Source organism: Chenopodium quinoa, unplaced genomic scaffold (genome assembly GCF_001683475.1).
Source record: "Chenopodium quinoa cultivar QQ74 unplaced genomic scaffold, ASM168347v1, whole genome shotgun sequence".
Taxonomy (NCBI): domain Eukaryota; kingdom Viridiplantae; phylum Streptophyta; class Magnoliopsida; order Caryophyllales; family Amaranthaceae; genus Chenopodium; species Chenopodium quinoa.
The window spans coordinates 4,731,371-4,758,447 of NW_018742309.1; positions in this window are offsets into that span (position 1 = coordinate 4,731,371).

Genomic DNA, 27,077 nt, shown 5'->3' on the forward strand with positions numbered 1-27,077 from the left:
TGGGAAACACTTGCACCAAGTGGGATCATCCAACCCTTGAAGGTACATCAGGTTGGTGAATGCCATCAAATGGTCTTCTGGGTTAGTAGTGCCGTCATAGGCGCCTACTAATACATTTTTCACTTTGGCCGGCTGAGCGGCTTCAGCAATTTCCTTGGAGAAGGCCGACGGCTGTTCCCCAAGTCTAAGCAACTGTAGCTGCCAGTCCATAGGTTGGACATTCTTTGCTGCATGCCCACCAAACAGAGGTGGCTGCAAAAAATATTGTTGTTGCGGTACAAATGGTAAGTTTGGTACCGCCTGGTCACTATGAAAGCCGGACTGACGGGAGGTGCCGCCTGACTGACTCTCATGATACGACTGAGTATACTTCATCGAGGTATTGCGTAGACTGTCTTGGAAGTCTGAAGTAGAGGCCGACTCTGACAATCAGTCATTCTTCTTCTGTTCTAGCAATAGTCGAGCATCTGTGTATGTTTTCTTCGACCCGTCCGCCTGAATATGACGAACATGTTTCCTCTTTCCTGGAGTAGGAAAGCGGTACTTTGTGAAATCAAGGGCAGGCGACTTCCACTTCCTAGAGTTAGGATGAGGGGTCGCCTCTCGCCCTTGAACTGGCTTCCTCTTCCCTGAAGTGGAAGGTTTCTTAGCCGACTGCTCCTTGGCCAGAGCAGGCTTCTTGTTGAGCAACTCTTGAATCTCTCCCTTGAAGCCCCTCATGAAGGTCATGAGTTCGTTTCTTGTAATGGGAGCAGACCCATCAGCCGGCTGCTGCTGAAAAGGCGGTGCACCGGCTGGATCACTGAGTCCAGTTTGAAGATGTTCCCGTTCCCTCCTTTCGGTATGACGGGTGCGTTGGGCCCTTAGGGTCCCGTCTGAAGCTGTGTGAGCTTCAACTTCAAATTCTTCCTCAGTATCATGGTCCGACTGAACTTGAGGGTCGTCTAGGACGTCTCTCTTCAGGAGTCGGTACAGACGTGGATGCCATCTCAGAAGTACTCTCCCCACAGACGGCGCCAAAATGTTTCGGGGTTTTCTGATGTCCTGCGGGAGAGTTACAATTCCGAGACTGGAACCGGATGCTTGTACCTGCAAAACAAACGGATGCTCCGGATGATTGGAGATCCGCCTCCGACGGTCAAGTTAGTACTTGATTAAGGAGTAATTAATGCGGAAATAAAAGTAATTGGGTCTCTCTAGGTGAGAGTGTTAACTGTGCGTAATCCCCCTTAATGAGGATTAAGGGGGGTATTTATAACCTTGGGAAACGTGCCAATCCTAGGTTTAGGTTAACCTAGGGCTGATTGGGCTTCCCTTGGAAGTTGGGCCTAGGTGGCCGGTTTCTCCATTAGGCATGGAGGATGCCATGTGTCATGACATAATAGGTCCAGGGTGGACAAATAGGCGTGTGCCACGTGGCAAACCCTGACAGCTCCAACTGGGGTACACTTGGCAGGACCTGATTGGCCCACGTGGCATATTCCGATTGGTGGGAGCAAAATCCCCTAATCACGTATCATTTTATAATTGACATAGTAAACCCATATATGAAATCGATACGAAAAACATAATAATAATTATTCACCTTTTTTCTGCATATTTAGGCCCCGTTCACTTCACCTTATATTTGCTGAATTGAAATTATTTTTGCTGAATTTCTATTATATTTCTTCTTTAAAGTTACTTATTTTTACTGAATATTTTTTTTAGGTGTCTAACAGGGCCTTATAAAATTATGGAAAAGCGTATCGTTTACAATCGCCACTAAACCCAAAATTCGATACGAAAAACCTGTTTTACACTAAATTTTAAAAGTTGTTTGACAAAGAGAACATAAAATATGTCATGGCTTGTTGGAAAAATATTTAATATTATATTAGAGCTTGAGGTTGCATGTTCAAATCTAGTATAGATCATATGTAGGGATTTTTTTTTTTCTTTTGGGTAGAAAATGAGTTCAATATTTATAGCGATTTTAATCGCTACAATAATCACCATGATTGAATGTAGTTTTTTGTATCGATTAATGAGGACAACCCCATAAAAAGTGAAAAACACTACTAAAGGCTATAGCAATTACAATCGATACAAAATGTTAAAATAATCTCTACAAAAAAGGTATTTTCTTGTAGTGTTTCCATCACTAAAGCCTTTGTAGCCAAACCTTAGTATCACTTTCACACACATCATTCACACTCACATACATCTCCATATCACCCTTCCCTTAGGACTCTTTATCATGAAATCTTGTTCCACATCATGCATACTTCTAGTCAATAATCAGCAAACTCATCATGATTGAATAGCATCATTGTATACTTGCTTAGCTTCCTGACCTAAGCAACACTGATCATGATTCTCTTTCTCATATGTTACATATTGTGCTTAGCTTCCTGACCTAAGAAACACTCATCATGATTTGCTTCCTCATATGCTGCATATTGTGCTTAATTAGCTTCCACCTGAGCAACATTAACCGACAAGAAACTTCAATCACAAAGCATATTGTGCATAGCCTCCTAGCCTAAGTACGTTTATTAACACAAATTTCACATGATCATGTCACATGACGTAATTGTCCTTAGTCTCCTGGCCTAAGAACATTCATCATGCATAAATTATTCTTAAAACGAGCAATATTTATGACACTGTGAGGAGAGTAATTATTATAATTAGATTTATGACACTGTGAGGGGAGTATGTCACGTAGGTCAAAAAATTCTCCTCCCCATTTCCTGTTCATCAGCTCCCTTCCACCTCCTTATCCCCGTTTAGACCCCCCTTCCAGCCATCCTCCTTCCCCTGCCATCCACCGATGGTCAACCCCTCCGCCAAATTAACCCCAACCTCGACCCTATCTTCTCTCCAGGCCACCTTGAACCTGCTCTCCCCCACCCCGACCCCGACCCCAACCCTACTACCCTAACCCCTATAATCAGAAAGATAATACTCTGCTGATCAACTCTATCCCCACCTATTCCTGCTACTCAACCTTCAAATCACTTCATCAATGGTGTCCTTTATCTCAGTTCGTCCTCCTCTTCCATTTTATCCCTCATCTCTCCTAAAAGTACATTCTCAATTCAACCCATCTTCTCTCCCATCCTTAAACTTTTTTCCCAATTTTAAACTCTTCTATTCTCTGTCGGGCTGGTAGGGAATAGGGTGAGGTTTATTGGAGTTGTGGATGGTGGAGGTAGGGCTGGTGAAGGGTGGGGGTGAGGGCTAGCTGGGGTTTTCTCGAGTTGTTAGGAGCTTTGTCTAGGCCAGTGGAGGGTAGGGGTGAATGCTGGTAGTGGTTGTGTGGTGGTGGGCGGTGATGAGGGTGGGATTGTTCGGGTTTTTATTTTTATTATTTAATGTAATAATTTTTTTAAAAGAAAATTAAAAAAAAAAAAACTGACTAATCACATTACAATACATGTTACAATCAACTTATCAAACAGGTTAGTTACCAACCGGTCACATTATATATTCGGCATATGCATATCAAAGGTCGTTTTATTCAGTATAAATTAAAAGGTCAGTTTATTTTTGGAAGACTGGTGAAAGGTCATATTATTCCTGGCAATTCTATTTCTAATATAAAATTAAGGTAAGAATCTTTATAAAATAAAAACTTTAAGAAATATAAACAGGTCTCCTAACATAAAATAATTAGCTTGACTGTAAAACCTTTTCTAGAATATTCACTTAATAAGATGATCATCTTATTCTATACAAATTTGATGATCATATTATTTAGGATTTCATTCTAGAATATTATTACACTATAAAATCTATGTAATAAAATAAATTTAAATACTTGCTTTAAAATATTATAATAAATATACATAAGATATTTATTAAATATTTGTATAAAATACATGTATAAATACTTATGAGCTACATGTATATATACATTTAAAATAACAAATTTTGACTTTTACCACCTCCAAATAACTACTTATTGGCTTTTACCACCTCCGCATAAAAAAATTACAGTTGGCTTTTACCACCAATCACCCCCTAACTAACAGATTCCATCCATAAATCCGTTAGTGGAGCCTACCATGTACACGTGTCACCATATTATTGGGTAAAAACTTTTTTAAAAAAATTGGAAAATAATAAAAAAAAAACAAAAAAAAAACCAACCACCAACAGGTTCCCAGCCACCGCTAAACCAGCTCCAAGCCCCACTGCTGGACCGGCTCCCAGCCCCATCGCCCGGACCGGCTCCCAGCCCATCGCTATTACTAGTGGTCCAGGCCAGCCAAACCCAGGCCTAGCCCTAGCCCTAGCCCTAACGATTTTGACTCCGCCCCCCCATCGGATTTTGACCCCAGCTCGCCCTAGCCCTAATGCCCCCTTTTCCACCAATTTTTGACCTAAAAACCCTAGCCACCAAATTCCGACCTTTCTCCCACCGAAATCCGACCTCAAAACCCTAGCCACTGAATTCCGACCACCCATAAAGCAACCTCCTACCGAATTCCGACCATTCCTAAAACCCTAGACACCACCAAATTTCGATCTACTCCCTAGCCACCACCTAATTCTGACCCCCTCCCTAGCCCACACCAAATTCCAACCCCTTCCTAGCTCCACACGAAATCTTCACCAACCGAGGTGGGGTTGATTTTATTTTCGGTTGGTTGGCATGGAAGATCAGGGAAGATGAAGAAGAAATGTCAAAAAGGTGGGCCTTGCTAACGGATTCATGGATGGAACATTTTAGTTGGTGGTGAAATCCAATTTTTGGAAATTTTGTTGGTGGTAAAATAAAACTTTTTTTATGGAGGTGGTAAAAGCCAATAAGTGGTTTTTTTCATGGTGGTAAAAGTGAAAATTTCCCTTAAAATATGTAGTTTATATGGTAAATACTCTTAAAATACGGGGAATTACACTTTTGTATCGGGTCGGTTATGTTTGGGCCAAGGTTACCCTTTTACCCTTTATCGGTATGGGTCGAGTTAATTTAGGGTCAAGATCTGTCAAGTCAGGGTTTAGTCAACTTCAGATCAGTTCTTATTTGGATATCATAAATTTATATCAGTTTTAAAACAAGTTCGACCAAGTTAATTTTGTGTCGAATTATTTTGGGTCGGGTTGATTTGGGTTCGGTTCAGTTTGATTAAGATAAGGTCATTTTGAAACTAGAGTAATTATTGAGTTATCACCTTTTTATTGGGTCACTATTGTGAGGAGGGTAGCCCGTCGTTAGGGATCCCACTTCCTTTGTGGCCCTTTAAAAGCCTATGACTCACTAAAAAAAAATGTCCACATAGAAACGGAATTCTAGCGACGGAATTAAAAAATCCATCTCTAAATTAATTTAGTGACAGAATTAACTCTAAATTAGAAACAGATTTTTTTCCGTTGCTAAATTAGAAAACAGATTCTTTTTCCGTTGCAAAATTTAGAGACGAATTTTTTTTTTCTGTTGCTAAATTAGAGAAAGATTTTTTTTTTAGTTGTTAATATGAGCGACGGTTTTGTAATTTTGTCTCTAAATTATTTTCAAAACGAATTATGTAAAATATTCCTTTAGAAATAGATTTTCAAATCCGTCTCTAAACTAGAGACGGAACTAGAGACGGATTTGAAATTCCGTCTCTAATATTTCTTTCACTTATTATTAATTATGTGCGTAGAAGTAAACAAATAATTTTTGGTATAGTTGGTAAGAGTTTCACTATGTGACTTTGAGGTCACGGGTTCGACTCCTACCAATTGCAATTCTTAAATTGGGGATTCAAGGAGCCTTAAATGTAAAGTCGAGTCAGGTTGACCTGAGTGAGGTCGAACCACATATTAACTACTTTTTGAGCCAAAACATTTTTTTCCGTCGCTAAATTTAGAGACAGATTTTTTTTTTCCGTTACTAAATTTAGAGATGGATTTTTTTTTTCCGTTGTTGATATGAGCGACATATTTTTTTTCTGTTGCTAAATTTAGCGACAAATTTTTTATTTCCGTTGCTGATATGAGCGATGGATTTTTTATTCCATTGCTAAATTTAGAGACGAAATTTTTTTTCCGTTGCTAAATCTAGCGACAAATTTTTTTTTTTCCATCTCTAAATCCATTTAGCGACAAGGTTTTCACCAACGGAGTTATTCTGTCGATATATCCGTAGCTAGCTATGTCCATCGACGGATTTTTAGAAGTAAGCAACGGATTTCACTTGTTGCTAACAGGCCAAAATTTTGTAGTGACTTTACACTTTTGAAGTTGTGTTTAGAATTTGAATTCTTGACTGTTTGGGGGACCTTGAATTAGAATTGATTCTATCATTACGCTTTTTTGTAAGAAACTAATAGGGAGTCACCAATGAGTTTTAGGAGAACTCATAAACCTCGTTCATGCCCTTCTCCCAAGTAGAGTTCAAGGGATATTTAGCACGAATCATAAGTTTACCCATGCCCAAATTAGTCTACTTGTACCAGAAATGAGTTCAGGAGTGAGGGTACTAAAATAACGTTCCCTTTATGGGGGAATCGCTATCTTAGCCCTAGTGCGACCTCTATTAGCTTTTCCTTTTTCATAATTTCATCACTAAACAATATATGCAACACGATACCTAAAACTAAGTTAGTTGATTTTATTTACAAGCATAAATCACAAAAAGTCTACATTGCAACGAATGTCGTTATTCTTAATTAATTCAAATTCGTGAAAAGAACAAGAAATAAAAGAAGATTCGCCTTGACTTAAGTGATAAAACAACAATTAATTATTCAGTTCTAGTCTTTAATTAACGCAAGAATACTATGTGAAATTGATTAATTAAAGATTATTTAAAGTGATCAAACAACGCTAATTAATCAATTAAAGTTATTTAAACAAGAAAAAAAAGTGATTTATCTAAGTGCTCAGGAAACTAACCGTTCTTCTTTTCTTACTAAATCTATGTTTTAGACGTTTATGGACTTCCTTTCTTCTTCGTACCTCCAAGGACTTTAAATGGATTGATTAGGGTTGAAGAGTATTGGAAGAAAGGAACAAAAGTAGTATAATAGTAAAAGAATTTAAGAGATAGGGATTTCACAATGTTAGGTTTTTTTTTCTTCTGATTTTTCTGTCGTCATTAGGGCTAACGAAGACCCCTATTTATAGGCGTAGGAATCTAGGTTTAGGGTTTTAGAGCAGCGCCGTTACATGGCGCGCGCAACTCTGAAAGTTGCGTTGGAGTGCCCAGCGCAACTCTGACACTTACGCGCGGTGCGGTTTGCCTTATACGAAAATTTGTTTTTAAAACTTCCATAATTTTTTATTGCAAATTTGGATTAAGGCAAATAAGATATCATTGCAAGGGTGTCGGTTTTTAGGGCCCAGTTTAGATTTTGATGATAACTTCTTTGTTTTAACTCGGAATTGGACTTATAATATACCGTTGGAAAGTTCTTTGAAAGGGCTATCTAACTATATAGTCCTTGAACGGATATTATGTGTTTAACTTTTCTGGCTGACTCGGTTTTCGACAATGTAAGATCCATTGGATCCAGTCATTACATTTGATGCATTTGGGTCCGTTATTAATCAAGATTAAACATGTATGAGCACGTTTTTGGCCTAATTAATAATCGGACTAGGCTCTAAGATAATCTGGTCTCAAATCTGGTTTTTAACTTACTTCATAATGCATTTCGTAGTCCATAAACACTTCAACTTTGATATAGCATGAAGAATGAGTCTTTTGCAACATCATCGCACTTTCCGTTGGGACAGGAGGCCAAAAGTAGGGGTCTACAACTATCAGGTCATTATTGTGTCATTGTCATATAATGTCATTAATACTTATGGAATATTATTTTTCTTATTAAATTAATCCTTGTGTCATTTTTATCTTTAAGCCAAATTAAAGTTAAATTATTGATGACTTATCATACCTATATAAGTAAGACGGTAAATAATAATCTAATGCATGATATATAGATTGATAAATTATAGCCATATACTCCCTCCGTATTTTATTACTTGCTCCTCTTTCTTTTTGCCACTGTATTTTATTACTTGCTTAATTTCCTTTTTTTGAAGCTTTTAAAAATAAATGTTTTACTATCTACCTCTTCACTAGTGGTTTCCTCATATCATATTTTAATATTTTTCATATTCTCTCACCTCCCCACTTATACTCACTATTGCTTTTTTAGATTTTTTTTATTCTTCAACCAACCCAACTTTTATCACAAAATAATACCTTCAACTATTTCTCCTAAAACTTCGTTTTTGGAGAAATGGAGCAAGTAATAAAATACGAATGTACTATTGATTAAATTAAACAGCAGTATAAGAACATCAAATTGATAAAATTGAAGAAATATATATTTTATTTTACTACAATACAAAAATTAAAAAAAAAATTAAAAATTATGCTCACAGCGCTCCTCCTTCCAAAATAAAGTTCTTAACATTTAATGAAACAAACAATTATATGGATCAAAGTCATTATATGTAAGTAAAAAAATCAATTCAATAATAGGTTGGGATTAAAATTATGTTTGGTTTGAGATCATGTTGGGTTAAAATTGAAAGGAATGGTGTCCTTCGAACAAGTGTATTATTCTGATAGAGGGTTCAGAAATAATTAGGAAAGTAATTATTCAGTGAGGTCAAGTGATCGGAATGCCTAGCTGGAAGCCGCGTCCAATCAGTAATATTAATGTATAATTAATATTACAGCTTGCTCTTGACTGAACCCTTCGGGAATCGTGTGACTTAATCCGAAGGATTAAATGAGTCAATAGAGATTTTACGAACTAAGACATCAGATTACGAGCTTAGAGCGTCAAAAATCGAATCGAATTTAGGAATTGACGAGATGAAAAATTAGTCAAACAACAAGTCAACGCATGTAAAAATCCTAGCCTCGCAATAGCCTAGCCATGTGAGGGCTAGGTGGGCTAGCATGGCTAGCCAAAGTTCTTGCCGCAAGGCGAGGCTTGGCCGCAAGCCCAGCATGCATCGCATGCATGGCTGGGCGTGCTGGCCGAGCAAACCATGCGGGAAAGGCAAGGCCAGCAGCTAGCAAGGCTCGCTGGGCCTTGCTGGCGGATGCCGCGCCCAACGCAGTAGCCCGCAATAGCATGCGAGGCATGCTCGCTCGGCCGCGCACGTGTGCGGGCTAGCTGGCAGGCCTAGTTGAGCACTAGGCCACCAGAAAGGCGCACCTTGGTGCCCAAGGCTGGGCGCCAGCTGGCGCACTATGATAGGAGCCGGCGGTTTTCTTGGGGAGCAAGGGGAAGGTTGTCCTTCCCTTGTGGTCCTCACCTACTCCCTTGCTCTCCTTATGACATTGTTTGATGATTGTTTTGCGATTTTACTTTAATTTAGAATTAAATTAATTCATTCTATTTTGCATTTCAGATAACCAACTATCCCACATTGAAAGATGATGGGAATTCTTGGGAACAATTCCCTATAAATACCAATCATTGGGCATTGGGAATTTCACTTAAGTTGGTGAACTCTAAGGGATCTCCCTAAGTGTGAGAAAACCTTAGTTCGTAAACTCTAAGTAATTTTGATCTAGCCCCATTTAAGCTACGAAGTAGGGGCCATTTTGGTGATCGAGGGTGTGAGACGTTGGAGGTCTTGCATTTGCGGGGCTTGAAGTTTTCAAAGTCCGAGCTAGTTAAATGAGCAAAGCACGCGTCAAGGGTGAGCTTCTTTCTCTCTCTTCTCTTTATGTGTTTTTGTTTTTATTTATTTGCATGTTTTTTGTTATGCTGTAATTATTATGTATGCGATCCGGTTTTCGGGTTTTGTTTCCGCGCGGTGTCAGACATCGCAAAACCCAACAAAAATTAGATCGGGTTAATGTTAGTTCTGATCAAAACTGACCAAATTGAATCGGTTATTTGTCAAGTCAGTCTCAGGTCGTGTTGAGTTCAAGTCAAGTCAAACAGGTTCGGTTTTAGTTCAAGTTGGGTCAAACCAATTTTGGGTTGAGTTTAGATATAGTTAGATTAGTGTCGAATTACGTTCAAGTTAGATCAAATCGATTTTGAGTTGAGTTCAGGTCGAGTCAAATCGGTGTTGGATTACGTTCAGATCAAGTTAAATTCGAATTTGGGTTGAGTTTGGGTCTGTTACAGATCAGGTTTAGGTTCTAAATTTCTTGAATCAAATTTGATCGATTACAGTTTAAAACAAATGTTTTTTTCCATGTCTGATCGGTTTTACACCTCTACTCTATGTAATGTTATGTCTAATAAGGTTTTTCTCAGGGCTTGGAGTTGGAATGCTTCTGAGTTGATTTGTAGTTTATTCGACTCAGTTTGAAAATTTATTGACATTTCTTTAGTTCATGTATATACTCGAACTCATTCAGAAAAGTAGTATTTTAAGGAAAAAATTGTAAATAATAATCCCAACTTTGTTGTATTTTCTTTTGATAATCCCAATTTTGGATTATTCTTGAATAATCTGAATTTTAGGGGCTATTTACTTCCTTTAATCCCAATTATCAGTGATCAGTTGAATGGGTTAATGTTTGTTTTAAAAGTGACACATGTCATACCTTAATTGGTTACAAAAATTTAAATAAACAAACAAACAAAAAAACAATTTTTTTTTTAAAAAAAACCAGCCAAACCCTTGATGTCGGCAGCTAATTCGCCACCCTTTGATGCTGTCGGCACCCTAACTGCACCGGTTTTCCCCTCTCCTCACCAGACCGTCGCCCAGCCTTTCTCCTCTTCCGGCCGACCAATTGTACCCAGCCTTAAAACCCTTTTACATTTTCTCTCTCCTCTCAATCATCCCGAGCCACGAAATCCAGGCACCTGTACGCCGGTCGCTTGTGAAACTCCCTTGAAACCCCTTCCCTACTCCCTAAAACACCTAACCCACCCCCACTCCTGAAACCTCTGTTTTCCTTAGCTTAGTGGTTTTTGGTGTTTTGGTTGCGATTTTGGTGGTTGCGTGGGGGAATGGGAGGGGGTTTTAGGAGGGAGTAAAACAGCAAGCTAGGGGTGGGGGAGATGTGGCGGTCCGGGGAGGGAGGGGCGGCGGGCTGGGCAGTGGTGGTGGAGGTTAGGGTTGATCGATGGGGGAAGAAGAAGTTGGCTGGTTTTCTAATTTTTTTTAAAATTTTTGGACCAATCAGGACTTGGCACGTGCAAGTGACCTTATATCATATGTCATTGACTTTTGTTGACCGGTTTGGGATTAAAGAAAGTAAACAACCCCTAAAGTTCGAATTATTCCAAAATAATCCAAACTTGGGATTATTAAAAGAAAATACAGCAAAGTTGGGATAATTATTTACAATTTTTCCTATTTTGATTTATCTAGATGTTTAAGGTAAACACACTTAATTAGATGTTTACAACAGGTAAGACAAAATTAGCAAAGTAGCAGTACTCCCTTGGTCCCAGAATAATTCACAGAGTCAAAATTTCACATACTAATGTCAATGCAATAGTTTGACCTTAAATAGGAAAAATACACTTTAATAATCCCAACTATGAGCGATATACTTCTAATAATGGCCAACTAAGGTTTATTATCTAATAATTCCAACTATGCTATGTGTTTGCCTCCAATAGTCCCAACTGGTCAACACTAAGTCAACGACTTGTTATAACATGTTACCATGACACGTGTCAATACGATGATTGATTCAAAAAAAAAAATTAAAAAAAAAAACAAAAAACCCCAGCCACCTTCCCCCACCGCGAAACCCTAACCTCGTCGGAAACCGGCGGGCCACCCCCCTAATAACCGAAGTCGGCCGGCAGGCCTTCTACGACCCTAATTGACCTAGCCCCGACCCATGAAACCACATACCCAACCACCTTGATCCTAAAAACCAAGCCTAGTCGTTGGACTTGTTGGTGATTTTTGGGATCGGGTTGGCTGGGTATGCGTTTTCGGGGCTCAAGGCTAGGTCATTTGGGGTTGTAGACGGCCGACCGACCAGTTTCGATGGTTTAGGGGCGGAGCCGGCCAATTTCCGGTGAGTTTAGGGTTTTGCGGTGGGGGTGGTTTCGTTGGACTTCGTGATGGTTTTTGGGATAGGTGTGGCTAGGTAGGTGGTTTGGGGGGTCGGGGCTAGGTCAATTAGGGTCGTAGAAGGCCGGCCGACCGACTTCGGTTGTTTGGGTGGCGGCCGACCGATTTCCGGCGAGTTTAGGGGTGGGGGAAGGTGGCTGAGAATTTTTAGGGTATTTTTTTTATGTTTTAAATTTATTTAAAATTTGGACCAATCACGTGTTGACACGTGGCTATTAAAACAAAAGAAAAAGAAAACTCTTTCAGCAGGTTACCAGTCATGGTGACCATTGGAGGCAAACACATAACATAGTTGGGATTATTGGATAATAAACCTTAGTTGGGATTATTAAAAGTAAATCGCCTATAATTGAGATTGTTAAAGTGTATTTTTCCTTTACATATTAGTAACAAATATTAAAAATTTGATATTATGAAATAAATACCTATTTAACAACATATTCCAGGATAGTTTTTAATTTTAATATGTAATTAATAAAAAAAACTATGGTACATCCTCCGTTTTTAATACTTGCAATCACTTCTTAAAATGAAAATATTACAATAATTGTAACTCACTATAATTGAAAACTTATTTTGGGTGAAAGTTGTACTTTACCTTAAAGCTCATGACCCACTTAATTAATTGTACTCTTAACAATATCGATCTCAACCTCATTGTTCTTTTGAACTTTTGAGTAGAGAAGAGAATAGCAAAGCAATTGTTGTTTTATTATTATTTTCTTTGAGAGGAATTATATTAATATTATAAAATTTATTAATATTATTATTATTGTTTTTTTTATTATAGTCATCATTATTTTAAATATTTTTATAATTATTATTGTTTTTATGTTATCGTTATACTCCCTCCATCCCCAAATGTTTTTCCCACTATTAGCGGTGGGTGTAAAATAATACAACCTCGGTTATTTTCTTTCAACGGTACCACCTTTTGTAGTATATGTGCAAAATGGTATGCCAACTATCGTAGAAGGTATCTCGAGGAATATTTCGTCCATATTTGTTATTAGAAAATTTTAGAAAATAACATCATAAATTTCTCAAAAAATTGGTTATAACACCACAAAATCTCAAACTTTTATTATAACACCACAAAAAAACCTCAATAATTGGATTTCACTACCATCTAACGGATTTTTGGATGAAATCCGTTTGTTGGGCTCACTCTGGACACGTGTCAATAAGACATTGGTTAAAAAAAGAAAAAAAAAAACAAAAAGAAAAATTGAAAAAAAAAACCTAAACCCTAACCTAGCCCAGCCCCACCACCGGCAACCTGGACCCCTACCGCCGACAGCCTAACTCCAGTCGCCGGCACCCTTTGCCCCTACCAAATCCGCTGAAACCAGCCGAAAACTACCCCAGCTACTTCGAACCACCACGAAAACCACGTAACCCCTCAACATTCTCGCACACAACCCACTGCGAACCACCATGAAACTACCGCAAATCACACCTAATTCAAACCCAACCCGCAGTTCCCTAAACTTTAACCAACCAAAATCTCTCACAACCTACATTCCAGCACCAAAAACGGCAACTAACGGTTGAAATTAGCCGGTTTAAGGACTGAATGGTCGAATTTGAGTCAGAAAAATGGTGGTGGCTGTCGGTGAAGGGGGGGTTTCGGTGGCTGGGGGCCGGATGTCAGAAGTGCTCCGGGTTTTAGTGGTTGAGGGTGTGTTGGAAGCGGTGCGGTTTTTGGTGGCTATAGGTGTGTCCGAGGGAGGGTTCTGGCGTGGAAGGGGGTACCGGTGGTGGGAATGGGGTGGCTGGGTGTATTTTTGGGATTTTATTTTTTTTCTTTTTTATTTTTTAATCCAATAATATGGTGACATGTGGCAGCGTGGCCTCCACTTAACGGATTCCATCCAATAATCCGTTAAGTGGTGGTGAAATCCAATTTTTGGGTTTTTATGTGGTGTTATAATAAAAGTTTGAAAATATATGGTGTTTTAATCCAATTTCTACGAAATTTGTGGTGTTATTTTCTAAAATTTTATTATTATTATATTCTTTTTATACTATTAATTATTAATTTTTTTCCAAAGTACATAATTCTTTTTTTTATTTATTTACAAAAAAAACACTATTTTGACATGACACAGACTTTAAGACAAATATTAGACTAGAAAAAATGACAAATTAATCAACAAAATTTTACCACTAATAAGAAGAAAGTGTTAAATTGCTACGATTAAAAGTTGTTATTTTGGGGTTTTTGGAGTCCCTCGGGAGAGTTACAATTCCAAGAATGCGCGTTGACCGTCCGTACCTGCAAAACCACGGAAACTCCGGTTGGGTGGAGTTCCGCCTCTGACAATCAAGTTAGAACGTGTCCGAATGTATAAAAATGCGGAATGTAAAGGTTTTTCTCTCACATTCCGAGAGAATTCTGCAATTAATATTGCTCGAGTTTTATGTGTATATTTATGAATATGTAATAAATGAGGATTTTCCTCTATTTATAGTGAGAGGAGATCAGTTCTCCTTTCATAGGTTAGAGTGCCACGTGTCACTAGAGGATTGGTTCTATCAGAACCTCTTTGATGATTACATGTGTCAGCATGCGATTGGTCCACGTGGATAGGGGGTATTTTTACCCTAAACATTTGCCCCTCACAAGTGTGGCGTGGCTTGCCACGTGGCACCTATGACAGGTGTCAAGCTCTGAGAAGGTGACGTTTCGTCTCCTTCTTTCTCTCTCTCTCTCTTTTTTTATTTGAATTCGAATTGGGAAGGTGACGGTTCGCCTTTTGGAGTTCCCTATATGTAGAGACCCCTCTCCTCTCATTTTCACACTTTGCTTATTTTGATAAATTTTCCTGAGAGAAAGCTTCGATACCGGCTGCTATTTCTTACACAACTGTCTTCCTTTACCTCACTCATCCGGTCACCGTCTAAGTACCCATTACTCAAAACTCATAGGTACTGCCTGACCATACTCAAATTCCTGCCCTTTGCTCTCAATATACTTTCATCCGGTCTACCGTCTGGGGTATCATCGAGCAAGATTTCAGAGAAACGGTTGGGTTGCTCTACATTTTTCAGTTGCTCTTGAAGAGGGTACATCCGGGCAACTGTTTGGGTATCTAGCAAGCAACAAAAATATTTCCGGCTGCTGATCCAGCTAGCTTAATTTCTCTTCACTCAAAGCATCTTCAAGGTACCATCTCTACCCCTTGCAAATTTTTTGTTTTTCCGGTTGTATAGCTTGTAAAGAATAATGGACTCACCCAACACAGACACGGCACGGCCTAGGACAGTTGCCAGCCGGTCACCGGATACGACTGAGTCTAGGACGGGGGATGCCGTCTGGGGGTGTTTGGACCACCCTTACTCTTCTGCGAATCCGACCGTCTCTGTTCATGTGCAGAATAGAATGGCTCGAACGAGACAGACAGTTGTAGACCCCAAATACCAGTCAGACGGCTCAGCCGAAGCTCTGGCTAACATTGTACATTATGACCAACCGGGCGTACCTAGCAAGCCTGGAGATGATATCTTGGACGATTCCGAGGATACGGGCGGCGAAGAGACCGTCCAGCAATCAGACTCTACCGAGTCTACTGTGGAATCGGATGCCCCCTAAGAGGATGAGGAGGCATATAAATGGCCCTCCATCAATAACCCAACAGAGGCGCACATGACCGCTAGGGATGTGGTCACTCTAAACGCCACCTTACCTGGGTTTAATAATTATAGGAAACTGTTGTGCCGCCTATAGAGGCAACCATCGTTTGGGATGACGACCTTAACCATGCCGACGATTATTTCAGCTGCTATGAGGCGGCATTTAAAGCCAGCCTCCGATTCCCCCTTCATGATACAATAAAAGCCATTCTAAGGGGTTATGACCTTGGCGTTTGGCAATTGACACCCAACTCTTGGGTGAATATACTAGGATATATAGCCGCCTGCGAGATGCAGGACATAACGCCCAACTAGGAGGCGTTTGCACATATGCACTACCTCAGTCGTGCCCCATGCGGCTGGAATGCGTGGTATACATTGACCACGCATCCGGAATACATGATGACGCTTGACAAGCCGTCAAAATGGAGCAGCTGGAAGAGTAAGTTTTACTTGGTTTCTTCCCTATCATTGCGTCATAACCACCGGCTACGTCGCTACAATACACACCCGGCTCTCCTTGGAAAGAAATGCACCCTTCCTAGAGTATCGGAAGAGGCTTGAACACAAATAATGGAGACGGGGCTCTTTAAGAAGACTTCCCTGCCTTTGGATGATGGGACTGAAGTCATTGTCCCCAAGAACTGGGTCCCTCATCCGGACTGGCTAAAGGATGAGGCGTTCCTTTCCGCCTGTGGCCTTATCACAATGTTTAGCAGACGTATGTTGATCGTTAACCGGCACTTTATGCCGTCTACATCATGCTTGAATGGATTTTGACTTTGATTTCCATCCCTTACTGAGAAAGGATTAGAGATGGTGCCTCCTGAAAAGACGCCTGCTAAATCTGCTGCACAGATCCGAAAGGATCAGTTGGAGAAGAAGAGGGCCCAACTGGCGGCCAAAGATGATAGGGTAAGCGCCGGTTGAGCTTTTTTATCGTTTGTATGGTTTGAAGTTAATTCTGATATTAACTGGCTGTTTTACTTTCTTATTCAGACGGGGAGCAAGAACGTTCCTCATTCTTTAACAAAAATATTAAAGAGACCTGGAAAGGAGCCCTCCCAGCCTCCTTCCAAGTCTAGGAGGACTCCGGCTGCCCCTACCTCGTCCGGCAGGCCGGCTGCTTGCTGTAGCGTTCGGCTCTAAAGCGGCGGGGGGTGGGATGACCCCTCATCTTGAAAACGAAGGTATGGATCTCACCTTTGATCCCCCCTGGCCTCTTAGGCCTATGCGAGTCAAGTCCTAAGCTACCCAATCAGGGGATTCTTCAGGCAGCCGACAGAATGTAGTTGCCGCCTATGCTCAATACTTAACAAATAAATGTGTTGATGCAGATGCCTCTTCTCGTTGGCCTGACCTCCAACAGTATGCCAAGAGGTTGCTGAGGACCCTCACCCGGTCCAAAAAGGAGGCGACGCCGGGTGTACACCAGGTCAACATTGACCGCATCAACTCACTGCTTGCTGAGGTAATTGGCCGGTTGGGGTGATTTTGTGTAATTTATTATTTTGCCGGTTGTAGCATAATTGAGAGATTAACCCCTTTTTTGTTGATCTTGCAGGTGATGCTAAGGGTAGACGGCATGAAGGTCTCCTTGAGGAAAAAGCAGGAGGAGGTAAGAAACGTCAATAGGAGGGCGACTGACCTTATTGATGTTACTTAATACAACACCCTTATGTATGAAATTCAAACTAAAAGCCGGGAGATGAAACAAGAGGAGAAGATCAAGGAGCTAACGGCTGCTGCTAAGACGGCCAACAGCATCGAAGGCGGCTGACTTTGAGCTGCAAGTTAAAAACCTCCAAGCTGATGTCAAAGCTTTGGGGGAGGGTGACAAGGAGAACGCTGAGCTGCGGTCAGAGGTCAACCTCCTGAAGAATAAGCTGGCCTAGACTCAAGCGGACCATAAGGAAAAGCTGGCAGCTGAGCAAGACCGGCTGATCTCCGAGAACGAGCGCGACTGTGAAGAGCACATGAAGATGGCCTGGTCTCTGATCCATCCGGACACCGACTGGGTTTTCTTTGACCTGCGGTACAAGTACGCCACTGAGGTGTTCGATGCCCAGGTTTCTCGGGATAGAGAAGCCCTCTCTTTGAGGAATGGGCCGGCATTGCCGAGGAAGAAGAGGAAGAGCAGGCGGAAGAACAAGCGCCGGGTGAGGCTAACGAAGCTCAAACCCAGCAAACTCAAGACGCTCCTCCTTCCGGCCAGGGCCAGACGTCTTAGCCTCAGCAGCAGCAGTGATATGATTGTTTTTCTTTTCTATCTCCGGCCTGGGAGCCGTGTACTTTTGATGTATCTACTTTCCCCCGGATGTAGGTCCGGCTAAAAATCATTTCTATTAATATATTTTTCCGACTGAGTAGGTTTTTCCTTTGATATAATTTCCTTCAATTTTTGCAATTTTTCTAGTTAGCTCGTATAAATCTTTTCTTTTTGCAATTTGATTCGACACATGCGGTATGCCGAATGCATTGGCTCTGCCTGCCCCTGGACGGTTGTTTTCTTAATATTACCCAACTCTAAGCAGGCGGCCGTCCAAACAAGCATTCGGACGGATCGATAGGTGGTCATTGACCGTATTTAAAGAAGTAGAATTATTCTAAGTTGGATTAGCAGACGGTGCCGGCTAGGACCAACCTAGATTATTCTTTTAACTGGTTGCGGGTTACCCTTTGGGTATCCATCATTGCCGTTTATTGGGATGCAGGCGGCCAATGGCCGAGCGTATGCATCATAACCAAGTTATGAATTAATTGCCAAAGTTTTAACCTTCCTTAATTTAGGTTTGTAACCGGCTGTAGTGCTTTTTGGGCAAAGACCGGTTACATTCGACCAAGATTTTAGTTACCGTCTGTGTTTCTTTGAAGCAACGAACGGTTGTATCTGGGCTTCAATTGATCATTCAAACGGCCGTGAGTTATCTTTAACCTAGACAGTCGGTTAAAGCCGAATGCATTGGCTCTGCCTGCCCCTGGACGGTTGTTTTCTTAATATTACCCAACTCTAAGCAGGCGGCCGTCCAAACAAGCATTCGGACGGATCGATAGGTGGTCATTGACCGTATTTAAAGAAGTAGAATTATTCTAAGTTGGATTAGCAGACGGTGCCGGCTAGGACCAACCTAGATTATTCTTTTAACTGGTTGCGGGTTACCCTTTGGGTATCCATCATTGCCGTTTATTGGGATGCAGGCGGCCAATGGCCGAGCGTATGCATCATAACCAAGTTATGAATTAATTGCCAAAGTTTTAACCTTCCTTAATTTAGGTTTGTAACCGGCTGTAGTGCTTTTTGGGCAAAGACCGGTTACATTCGACCAAGATTTTAGTTACCGTCTGTGTTTCTTTGAAGCAACGAACGGTTGTATCTGGGCTTCAATTGATCATTCAAACGGCCGTGAGTTATCTTTAACCTAGACAGTCGGTTAAAGCCGCTTGAGTTATGATTTATAGAACAATGTACCACCCAAATGGGAGACGCTCTCTTCGACGAATTCACCTAAATGGGCGTCGGTGGCTGCCTGCTCATTTTGGAGCAGGCGGTTTGACAACTATCCGGCCATTGGCCTTATAAATAACTGCTAGGTTTGATACTTAGCTTATATCTACTCAGTTTAGAGCAGACGGTTGCCCAGTTGTGCATTGCACAGGTGGGACTTTGTACAAAAGACAATGAAAATAAAGCATTTTTTCATTAATATACTCTATTTACAAAGGTTTACAAGTCTTTAGAAGTAGTACTTTTTCAAGTTATCTACATTCCAAGTTCTGGCTAGCTGTATGTCGTCTATCGTTTGGAGTTTCCAGGCGGTAGGTGCCGCCTCTAACTTCTTCAAAAATCCGGTAGGGGCCCTCCCAATTAGGGGTTAACTTTCCTTGCTCATTAGCCCTACCGGTTGCCTCCATTTTTCGTAACACAAAGTCCTCCACTTTTAGGGGTCGTTTGTGTACTCTTCTGTTGTAGGTCCTTGTCATTCTTAGACGGTATATCCCATGACGCAAGGCGACATTGCCCCTGCGCTCCGGGAGTGAATCCAATGCTATAAACATGGCCTCCTAATTAGCCTCTTCATCATAGAGCATGATTCGAAGTGTTGGCTCATAAAGTTCAATAGGCAGGACGACTTTAGTGTCGTATGTCATGAGAAACGGGGTTTCACCGGTTGCCCCTTTTTTAGTTGTTCTGATGGCCCATAGGACATGAGGCAACTCATCTGCCCATAGACCGCCACCCCTTTCAATTTTCTTCTTAATGTCGTCTGAGATGAGCTTGTTGAAGGATTCAACTTGGCCGTTTGCTTGGGGACGGCTGACTAATGCAAAACAATGTGAGATCCCTTGATCTCCCAACCAACTCTTGAGGGTAGGCATTTCAAACTGAGGGCCATTGTTAAAGACCATAGACATAGGTACCCCAAACCAGGTGATGATGTTTGTTTAGATGAAAGAGATGACATCCTTTGTCTTAATGCCCTTAACCGCCTCTGCCTCAACCCATTTGGTGAAGTAATCTACAGCCACCAAGATATACCTCCGTCCACCTGTAGCAGGCGTATATGGACCCAAGATGTCCATGCCCCATTTTGCAAATGGAACCGGGCTGTAGATAGCCGTCAAATCAGTAGCCAGACGATGTATGAGCCGGCCAAACCTTTGACACTTATCGCACTTCTTCACCATTTCCATGGCGTCTGCCTCAAGAGAGAGCCAAAAGTAGCCTTGCCGCCTGACCCTTTTTGCTAGAGTTCTGCCACCTATATGTGATGCACAAAAGCCCGAGTGAAGATCCTCTAGAACTTCTTTCCCCCTTTCAAGTTTAACACATTTTAGCAACGGCTGGAGGTAACCCTTCCTGAAGAGTTCTCCCTTGTAGATCTCAAAACTTGTGGCTCGCTTCTTCAATGTAGCCGCTTTTGAAAGGGCATCCGACAAAGTGTCGTCTGCCAAGTAAGCCCGGATGGCATCCATCCAGGTAGAGCTTCGGTCAAGAACTCCAATAAGATCATGTTTAATGCTTCTTTTTTCCATGACTTCCCAAAAGACTGACCTAGGCGCATCACAAGAGGCGGATGATGCCAACTTAGAAATTGCATTTGCCTGGTTATTTTTTGACCTGGGCACCTGACTTAGATGAAATTCGTCAAGTGTCCCGGCCTTGTCTTTGACCGCCTGCAGATATTTGATCATAGCCGGATGGGTGGCCTCATAAACACCATGGTATTGGCTAACGATCAACTGCGAATCAGAGCATGCGTCAACTTTCCTTGCCCCTGCCGCCTTACACATGCGGATACCGGCTAGCAGGGCCTCATACTCCGCCTCATTATTCAAGTCTTGAAACTTGAATCGTAGTGCATATTCATACTTGTCACCTTCCGGAGACTTGCAAATTACGTCTGCACCACAGTCGTTCATCGTAAAGCTTCCATCTACATAAACCTTCTAGACCTGATTAACATTGTCTGGCTGAGCCGGCCTTGTCATTTCCACAATGAAGTCAGCGAACGCTTGACCCTTCACTGCCTTTCTTGGCTCGAAGGTGATTTCCAGACTTTGCATTTCAATAGCCCACTTGAGCATTCTACCGGATGAATCCAAGGTTGTCATTGGCCGCTTGAGGGGTTGGTCTATGTAGACCATCACCGGATGTGCCAAGAAGTATGGTTTCAACTTCTTGATTTCCATGAACAGGGCAAGGCCAAATTTTCAACCAAGGGGTAACGCAGCTCAGCATTTCGAAGAACATGGATAATGAAATAGACCGGGAGCTTAATGTCGTCTCTCTTAGCTAGGAGAACGGCACTGAGGGCATGATCTGAGACGACCAAATACATATAGAGAGCCTCTCCTGCTAGAGGGATGACCAGCCGTGGTAGCGAGTGGAGGTGCTATTTCAATTTCTGGAATGCCGCCTCAACATTTTCCCCATATTCAAATCTAGTCTTCTTTTTTATTGCCTGGAAGAAGTAGAGGCACTTGTCGCCAAACCGGCTGAGGAATCTCCCCAATGCCACCAGACAACCGGTAAGTTTTTGGACTTCCTTGACAGTGCGGGGTGACTTCATGTCAATTACCGCCTGTACCTTTTCCAGGTTGGCCTCTATCCCCCTTTGATCAATAAAAATTAGAGAAACTTCCTAGACTCAACACCAAAGACACACTTTTTGGGATTAAGCATGACCTTATGCCGCCTGAGGGTGGTGAAGGTTTCTCGGAGGTCAGCAAGGTGATCCGTCTGTAGCTTAGATTTGACTATCATGTCATCAATGTACGCCACTATATTCCTTCCAATTTGATTAATGAAGAGTGTATTAATCATTCGCTGAAAGGTAGCAGACGCATTTTTCATCCCAAACGGCATCACCGTATAACAAATAACCCTTGATCAGTGACGAATGTCGTCTTCTCTTAATCTTTCTTCCACAAGGGTATCTGATGGAAGCTTGAAAAGGAATCCATGAAGCACATCAAGGCATGAACGACTGTAGAGTAGACCAGACTGTCGATCTTTGGAAGTGGATAGCTATCCTTTGGACATGCCTTGTTCAGATCTGTATAATCAACACACATCCACCAGGTACCATTCGACTTTTTAACAAGGACAACGTTTACTACCCAATCCGGGTAGTAGCATTGCCAAATGAACCCGGCATCCAGCAGCTTCTTGACCTTGACGGCTGCCGCCTGAGATCTTTCCTCACCGTAGTTCCTCTTCTTTTTCCTAACCGGCTTCTTTTTTGGATCCACGGCGAGTTTGTGGAAAACAAGATCTGGGCTGACGTCTGGCATTTCTTCCACTTCAAAGGCAAAAATGTCTTTGAATTCTTTCAGCAGTTGGAGCAAATCTGCGCCCAACTTGGCAAAAGTAACCGTCCCCACTTTAACGGTTCGTTCCGGACGGCTGTCGTCAAGAATAATGTCAATGTTTTCACCAGCCGGCTGGGGACGAAGATCATCTGACCATTCCTCGATCAGTGATTGCTATTGCTTCTCTTTTTTTACGGCCACCAGGTGGTCCGCCTTTCTCTTCTTGCCGGCTGCTTTAGGAGCTGGCGCGACTTCCTTGAAGTTATCAAGGTCAATAGGCTCCTCGCCTTGGCCGGCTGCGACCACAGTAGGCTTGACGTCTGAGAGATAGCACTCCCTTGCCGTCTTCTGATCCCCATTCAGGGAACCCACGGACCCATCATCCCTCTCAAATTTGATCAGCATGAGGGATGGGATGATGACTTCCTTGGACTCGTTGAGGGTTGGACGACACAAAATCAGATTATAGGCGGTCAATTCCTCGACCACCAAGAACTTGACGGCCATGTGCTGCCCTCCCCCTTTTCTCCTCTCCGGATGGGTAGGTCAATCCTCCCCACCGGATGCACTACCCCTCCCCCAAAACCAACTAAGGGGTAAGAGACTTTGTGCATGCTGCTAGGCTTTTACTTAAGCTTCGCCAAGCACCGATAGCTTATAAGGCCAGACGAGCTCCCGGTATCAATAAGGATCTGGCCCACTCGTTGGTTGGAAACCTTGCATTCGATGACTATGGGGTCATCATGAGGCCGCCTGACCTTGCCCCGGTCTTTCTCAGAGATGATGACCTCAGGGAAGGTGTCTTTCGACGCCTGGCCCTCGTCCACTGAGTTGACCTCCAGCTTTCTGATATTGTCCTTAGTGCCCCGGATGGTAGGACCACCTCCCGCGAAACCGCATGCTATAGTAAAGATTTGATCTTCATCAGTGTCAGAGCTTATAGCGAGGTTGTTAGGCTTCTTGGCGGCTGTCCATTATTTGTTTTGGGGTTACCCTTGGACTTCAACATATAGGACTTCAAAGCCCCCTCAACAGCCAGACGGTCCAGTAACCGCCTGAGGCTATAGTAGCCATTGGTGTCATGGCCTATATCCTCATGGAAATGACAATACTTGCTCTTGTCCCGGCTTTTGATGGGACTTTTCATTGCAGCCGGTTTATCAATGATCAACCGGTCTTTAATCTCCATGAGGATGGAGGAGTAGTCCTTGTTGAACTCGTACTTGGGGACGTACGGCTTCAACTCTCTCTTTTTCTTCTGGGACGGCTGACCAGAATGATCCCCCACCCAAACTTCTTTTCTTTTCTTATTCTCTTCTTTTTAGCCGGTTGAGCAGACCGGCTCTCCTTTTTGTCGAAATTTTTAGGGTCCGGCGGTTGCTTGATGGCATAGAGCTCCATCGCCTGTATGTAGGCTTCGACTTCCATCAATGCTTCTTGGAGGGTAGCAACCCTCTTTCTGACCAGGTCGAACTTAAAAGTCGACCCGTCCTTCAGACCCTTGAAGAAGTCTGTGTAGACAACTTCGTCAGACAGCCCTTGAATCTGAATTCTCATCAGATTGAACCGCTTGACATAGGACCTTAGTCCTTCTCTATCTCCTTGCTGAATAGCCCCCAAGTCGAGACTTGTCTTTTTGGCAAGGATGTTCATAAAGAAGTTGGACACGAACAGGTATGCAAGCATCTTGAAGTTGTTGATGCACCCGGCTAGCAAATTGCCAAACCATCGTTGGCCTATGCCCTTCAATGTTGCCGAGAAGCATCGGCACCAGGCGGCGTCATCCCACCCCTGTAAGTACATGAGGTTGGTGTAAGCCATTAGGTGGTCTTCTGGGTTGGTGGTACCGTCATAGGTACCAACCAACACGTTCTTAACCTTAGCCAGCTGAGCCGCCTCGGTTATCTCCCTAGAGAACGTCGACGGCTGTACCCCGAGATTTAGCAGCCGGAGCTGCCATTCCATGGGGGATATTTTGTGCCGCCTGACCCCAAAGAGAGTCGGCTGCATGTTTGGTGATCCATACGGCTTGTATGCCTGTTGGGGCACATACAGAGCCGGCTGGATAATCTGAGAGCCAGTACGTACGGACATGCCGCATGACTGACTCTCTCGGTTTGTTTCCGAATACTTCATTGAAGTATTCTGGAAAATGTCAAGGTAAGTCGACGTCGAGGCCGAATCAGACAATTGCTGACTTCTCTTCTGCTGAGTTAACATCCGGGCATCTGAGTAAGTCCTTTTTGATCCATCCGGCTGAACTTGCCGGATGACTTTCCTTTGCCCTGATTCAGGGAAACGGAGCTTTGAAAGGTCGATCATGGGCCCATCCGCCCCCTTTGGCTTAGGGTGAGGAGTAGGCACACGATCCTTAACGTGCTTTTTCCCGGAGGGAGAAGGCTTCTTGGCCGACTGACCCTTTTTGGTGCCAGTTGACTTGTTTATAAGGTCCTTGATTTCCCCTTTGAATCTCGTCATGAATTTCATGAGTTCGACTCTAGTTATGGGGGCAGCACCTTTCGCCGCTTGGGGTCTCCCAGCCGGCTTGATGATTGGGTTTCTAGGACCAGCTTTGTCTTCGCCCCGTTCCCTTGTTTCTTTGGAACGAGTGCATCTTGTTCTAAATGACCCGTATGGGGCCACATAGGTGTCAACCTCAAAGTCGTCACCACTATCTTGGTCCGTGTGGACCTCAGTTTCGGCCATAGGCCGTTTGCCTTCAGCAGGCGGTACAGACTTGGATGCCATCTCAGAAGTACTCTCCCCATAGACGCCGCAAAATGTTTCGGGGTTTTTAGAGTCCCTCGGGAGAGTTACAATTCTAAGAATGCACGTCGACCGTCTGTACCTGAAAAACCACGGAAACTCCGCTTGGGTGGAGTTCCGCCTCCGACGATCAAGTTAGAACATGTCCGGATGTATAAAAGTGCAAAATGTAAAGGTTTTTCTCTCGGATTCTGAGAGAATTCTGCAATTAATATTGCTCAGGTTTTGTGTGTATATTTATGAATATGTAATAAATGAGGATTTTCCTCTATTTATAGCGAGAGGAGATCAGTTCTCCTTTCATAGGTTAGAGTGCCACTTGTCACTAGAGGATTGGTTCTATCATAACCTCTCTGATGATGACACGTGTCAGCATGCGATTTGTCCACGTGAACTGCTTGCATAGGTTCTATCAGAACCTCTCTGATGATGACGCATGTCAGCATTCGATTGGTCCACGTGGACAGGGGTATTTTTACCCTAAACACTTGTAGCATAATTTGTCCGCTTGCATAGTTTAATAATATTTTCTAATAGCTTAGCATGACAAAAGGTGTGTTGTAATAAGTATATAAAACAAAGGAAATATTATGTTAATTTTGGTTTTTAATACCTTTTTTGAAACTAATTATATCAATATAATATGCATTTAAATACCCTATTTAATTTTGTTTGTTGGCGTAGAAATTTTTTTCTTTAGTGAAATTAATTTACTAGCCTAACAAAGGGCGGAGCATTATTAATTTGGGTAGGATGAAATTACTAACATAAAATGTTTTTTAAAAACAAATACTTTAATATTAAAAAATAATAATAAAAATAATGTAATAATTAATATGAACGGAATATTCCTTAAAATGTCTTCTTTGCTGACTACCCTACCATTTTGCACATATAGTACGAAAGGTAGTGCTGTTGATAGCAAATAGTTGAGGTTGTATTATTTTGCACACACTGTTAATAGTTGGTATTATTATAAGCCAATTTTCCTACTTATTGTTACGTCGTTAATGATTTATTACTAATTATTAATTACTTATAAATAACTATTTATTGCTAACATGTAATTATTAATTACAGTTTAATACTGACCAAAACAAAGCAGAGTAGGTGTCAGGATTGTAAAGTAGAGTAGAGCATAAAAATACAACTCAAAAGAATATGAGCTAAGTGTGTTAAATTGTGTGAGATTCACATTTCTTAAATACTGTAAAAAAAAAAATTGTGTTGTAAGTATTTAAACACGAGGGAGTATGTGAATAGTTTACAAAAATCCAACACGTTAATTATTCTAGGATAGAGGGAGTATATATAAACTTCTTTCCATAGAGATTAAAATAGTATACGCATGTTTTAAGCAATGACAAAAAATTTACTACATATATATGTACTCAAAACAACACCACCATAAAATAATTGTTTTAATGCATGGTATAACATTAATAGTTAAAAAAAAGATACATATAGATTTCATCCCAAAATTAGAACCATTCGAAAGATGATTGGTTGATGATATAATTTGGACATGATAGAAGGTAGGGTAAGATGAAGCTATATTCACCGACGCATTGAATTGTAGTAGGAGTAGTTATAATTGTAGTGGTACCATTAACAAAAACAAAACATACTACAACACAACACATCATTCATAAATAATAACAAAAACACAAACACGAGAACAACAATAATAGTACTAGTACATGACAAAATACACAAAGAGAGGAACAAAATTGGAAGAATGTGACTTTGACTTTACTAATCTACCATATTAGGGTCCACTTTAACCGTTGCAAATTTCTTTTCTTTTCCACCTCCCCACAATATTAAATTCATTATAATAAATAAAAGGTCAAAATCCT